Genomic DNA, 5,353 nt, shown 5'->3' with positions numbered 1-5,353 from the left:
GTTCAATTTTTTTCTACGGTCCGCCTCTCGCCGCGCCGGAGGTGTCCTACTCACGGCGAGGATGAAAGACGTCCGTGCTACAAGTCGGTAGTCCAGGAATTATAATGAGTGTTATCGGCCTGGTGTAAAAGGACCAACACATAAGTCGACACCATGAATACACAAACAACAACTATGACCCGTCTTCTCCGGTCTACGTAGCGATATCGCCATTCTCATCGGTGTCACAAAATGTCAGTCCCTCTCTGACGCCGCGTGGTGGCTGCGTCTCGCCCGATTATCGCATCACATGCTCGAATGACGGTCAAAATAACATGTGCCAACAGAATAAAAGGTGCTGTTAAACAGGTATTTTATGCGTGTCGATAGAATAGCGCTGATTGCAGCTTTCCCGTGCTACGCTGCAGGGTTGCAGACTACACCATTCGAATGACGGTCAAAATAACATGTACGTTAAACGCCTTTCAAGTCAACAGAATAAAAGGTGCTGTTATACAGATATTTTATGCGTGTCGATAGAATAGTGCAGACCGCAGCTTTCCGGTGCTACGCTGCAAGCTTCCAGACGACACCGTTCCAGTGGCGGCCCCACTGGCCACAGCGTCGTGTTTACGCATATGACTTGCTCTCATGATGAAATATAGTATTTACGGTTGGCGAGTGCCCGCCACATTAAACCCGGTAAGATAGAATTTCGCACGGCGATTGAGCAGAATGTTGAATGAATTGTGACAGTATCAGAATGAGTCGGCTTTACGCAATCTTAGGCGGGTGATGCAACAGATGAAGCCACGTCACGCCGCGGGACGCGTTCCTTTACCATGGATACAGATATTATCCGGCATTCGAGAGCTCCTCATCGGACGATTAACGAAACAGTATCCCGAAACGGGCGATAACACACGCTCGCAAGGAAAACAAGGCCTTGGAATCGTCAACACCCGAAGACAACGCGCCACAAATCAGCGCGATTCCATCATCGCTGCGTAGGAATGGTCGTGTGTCGACCAGAGCTGGGAACAAGACACTGCCTTCAAGTCACAGGTCATATAGAGTCATTGCACATTTTTCCCGATTTGAGTCAAGTCAATTTAAATTCAAGTTGAATTTCAAAATACGATGGATGATAAAAAGGTTTTAAATCAACCATTACACCGATTATTCAAGACAATGCTTTCTTAAAATGATCGAAGTGCAGATTTAGTTGCTATTTATTGTGAATCGAAAGAGTTATGAACCACGTTGTCACTATCCACAAGTCAATTACCACAATCTATAATAATTACCGACCGACATGGATATTAGAGTACGAAACCTTAGACAGGTCAAACAAATTGAAATGATGCGAAACCTTACCGACTGACACACCCAAAAGATACAATTTAAGTCCGCAACAATTGTGGACGACTTATCTAAATATGTACCAACATACCGGTTCTGTTCTAATCGTACATAGGTTGTCTATGGAACGCAAAATTAATTGCTCTACACTCTTAGAAATATTCGTAGATTTACCCAAATTATACCGGTAAATTTGTCCCGTCAGTTATATTAACGGTAAATGCCCGTTAAATTAATATACGGGCACGTCAAAAGTAAATTTACTTGTTTTTAGAGGGTAAAAAAATTACAGATTAAATTCGTAGAAGCAATTTACGGGATAACCAGTATTTCAGATTTACTTTTGGATTTGTAAAAGCAATTAACTGGATAATAAGTATTCCGGATTTACTTTGGCATTCGTAAAAGCGATTTACTGGATAATCATTATTTGCAACATTGCTATTGAACTCACAGTTCGATCATTTTACACGCTTACGGTCTTATGTACATATATATATGTGATTTTCGTAATTACATCATGTTTCAATCATCAACCAAATTACGACATCGATGGCCGTGCTGATTGCTAATCGGTGAATGGTATCCGAACATTTGGGCATTGCAGATACCATCGTTTATATCGCTTCATAAATAGTATCCTTTGAGACATTAAGGTCTAGCAATAGTAGCATGGCAAGCGAATTTGGTATGTTATGTAGTTTTACTGCAGGTATGATCTTTTGTGTAATTATCTGTTGGACCAGTTCTGCCACCATTGTAGACTCCTTAACTCATATACAGTGTTGCCAACTCCGGATGGAAGAAAATCGCTAAAACTGGTGTCAAAAATCGCTAGATGGCGCTAAATATTGAGAAAAAAGCGCTAAAAAATAGCGCTAAATCTGCAAAAGGTGCTAAAGGTGTTAAATTGAACGATTATATCGATATATTCTTCTCAGCTATATTTTACTCGTCTTGGGTCAAAGTCACTTATCATATTTCTAGTTCATAATACGTAATAGTCATATCTAAGCGGGATAAAACGGCAGTGCATTTCGATAAAGTAGATCGCTTTGCGCAACGATCGCTATACGTGAACACTGACCAGGTTTGCAAGCATAACCGCTCACTATATCAGCGTGCCTTACTCGATGCGTCCGTGAATACCGATGTGATGTACCGTGGTTATGCGCTTGACTTCTTCTCTAAACTGTGTTGGAGTTGGCCTACTTGAACACGACATGCGACTTGACACACGTGTACTGTACACGACATGCGACTTGACCCGACACAACACGACATTGAAACGGGTTTGTTTGCCACTATAAGTAGAGACCTTAAGAAAATAATCTGAGGACCAACCCGGTGTATGAAATGTAATTAATATTGGTCATTGTTATGTTCATTGTGTTGCGGCGGTGCCATTGTTGGAGCAATAATGCCGGTTTTCATACTTTGAGGGCTGTTGCGGGGCGCATGGTTCCATTGTCCGGACGAGATTTTATTTTGTATTTTCGAAATCACTGCGACACTATCTTTCGATCATGGCCATTGGCCAATTATATTAAATTTCAGCGTTCAGGTCGCCAGATGTAGCACTGCCAACTATGCTACTTTTAGATTACTCAGCAAGAAGAGACACTGTTTGCCCATGCGTAACCGCCAGGAGTTGCGTATCTACTACTATCTGTCGGTAGGTAGTAATCTATAATTATATATCATCGGATTCCGCACTCTGGTGACCGGTATAGCCAATGCAGTCGCCAGCCAGAACTGATCTTTAGTGGTTATTTGCGGTAAAAAAGCGCTAAATAATCGCTAAATACTTTTTCAAAAATCGCTAGATTTATCGCTAGGCGCTAGATCCATATTTTTTAGCGCTAAACCGGATGAAAAATCGCTAGATCTAGCGCGAAAATCGCTAAATTGGCAACACTGCTCATATATGATGCAAACTATATATCGAAACACTGGAACTGGTGTTTAGCCGCCATGCTCCTTTGCCATTGAGACGAGAGTAGTAGACGTCCTTTACCTTTTTCCTGCGAATGGCCTTGTGAATTGTTTGATCATGAATTCGTAGCTGCTCGAGCGAACAGTACATTGTGACGTCATACATTTTCCAGACATAGTGGCGTCAGACGTCAGACATATCTGAGCCTGAGCACGTGCGGCTGAATGTTCCGAGATAGATATTATATCGACGCGATGTTTTCGTATTGGATAATAACAAGATGTGTTGCTGTAAGATATTGAGGGTTTCGAAGCCACAGCTTAACTCTAGCTCTAGAATATTGCAGGTGTTGATAGCAGATATTGTAGGTATAGCAGTATCCGAGCTCAAATCTGGCAAGTTATTCTCAGTCCTGTTTCTGAAGACGTATGTATTTTCGTTACAGTTTAATGGTGAACAGAAGCTATGGCTTATAAGAATGTATTACATTTTCTGACATTGAACTACACGAAAATGGAAGCGTTATGGCATTATGAATCATGACGTCGAATGCTTATGTGATAGAAAGGGATTATTTCGCCTCTCGCTTCTAGCACGATGCCGTGCGAAATACATTGGACGTGCGATGCAAAGGAGTATTGCCAGAAAAGTTTGCAATCACGCTGGAAAAGATGATTCAGGTACGAAGTCCTAGGCCAAGGGTATCCGTATCAAACTCAACTTGCGTCGCTGGCCAGATTCAAACTTTCAAACCGCTCGCGGGCCGGATCAGTCAAATCAGCCCGACCTTACTTTTGGCTTAAATAGTTTATTATCAATCCTGTATACATTTTGGTATATTACATAACATTCACGATCATATCATATGGATATATTCTAGCAGCACCTTTACTCGCAAACAACGGAAGTTTGGCAAAAATTCAAAGATTGATCGTTTGAATTCAACCGCTTAAACACTGACTCTAACCACGGAATAAGCTGACATATTTGTATGCTCCCTTTGTTTTAATCGTAATCTGCCGTTAACTCATCGTATGCGCTTTGAGGAACACAAGTGATTTAATTGTAAACGCAGACGTTAGAATGTGGCTCATTATTAATCGTCATTCGGGTTTCTCTGTCTGTCTGGGGCCTTAGAGTAGAAGTGATACAGCAGTGCGACCAAATATATTTGAATTGTATTTTTAATAACTATTATATTTTCCATGCGACCTGCATATAACAGTTTTTTTTTCACTTCACGAATAACTACTATTTGGCTCATTTCTTCATAAAAATATGAACTCAGTGTGCACTTTCTGGAGTTTTTGGAATTGGATGTCAGTATCACCAACTTGTTCCTGATGATGACTAGAGTAAAACCATAACACCACTGTCGGATAATTATATCACGGTCTATGATCTTGACATTTGTGGCCTTGCGGGAAGCATTTCTTACAATAATATCTCAACATTTGTTAGAAAATGTGCTGGGTAATACAGGGGTTTTTCAAACTACTCAGAATTGCTTCGCAGGCCGCCTGCGGCCTGCCGGCATTATGTTCGACATCGCTATCCTAGGCCATCATTATTTGAGAAATTGACAAGACTATGAAAAGTCGCAGTATGTCATACTATAGCGTCTCAAAGTTTCCAAATAGTAACGGTGTTGATGACAGCATAATCTTTGTTCAGATTATAGAAGAACCTACAAAAGAGCATGGCCCAAAGTACAGTCCTTCAACTGCTGCTGAAGTTTTGATGAAGCCCTCTTCATTCAGGCAGTTGCTGACCGATGATCTCCACAAGAAAGACTGGATTTTCGTCATTATCCACACTTACTTTTTTTTTACGTGTTCCCGCACCAAATAAACCTGATTCAAATTTACTGGTCTCAGGAACGTAAAACTGCTGCAAGGGACCAGACGAGTATAATGATATTACAGCAGATTTCTGTTACCTTAGGTTACGGAAATTTTCCGTAAAATTACCTACGGTCAGCATATGTAAAATCAAATTACGGGGAGAGTTATTTCGAATTTACTGGTCTCATCAGCGTAAAACTGCTGCACTGGACTAGACCAGTAACTTGGTATT

At 41.1% G+C, this 5,353-nt stretch overlaps 1 long non-coding RNA gene across 1 annotated transcript; it reads left to right on the top strand.

Annotated features, from left to right (window-relative positions):
• The first annotated feature begins 3,618 nt into the window (after positions 1–3,618).
• Positions 3,619–5,144, top strand: LOC145452626 (uncharacterized). Its single transcript, XR_013919452.1, has 2 exons — positions 3,619–3,957; positions 4,952–5,144. It is a non-coding gene; the product is annotated as an uncharacterized LOC145452626 (long non-coding RNA).
• The last annotated feature ends 209 nt before the right edge of the window (positions 5,145–5,353 follow it).

This window comes from Botryllus schlosseri, chromosome 12 (genome assembly GCF_051294905.1).
Source record: "Botryllus schlosseri isolate E-star chromosome 12, Bs_hap1, whole genome shotgun sequence".
NCBI classification, from domain to species: domain Eukaryota; kingdom Metazoa; phylum Chordata; class Ascidiacea; order Stolidobranchia; family Styelidae; genus Botryllus; species Botryllus schlosseri.
Note: the sequence above shows the minus strand (reverse complement) of the source record. Positions and strands in the feature narration are given on the sequence as shown.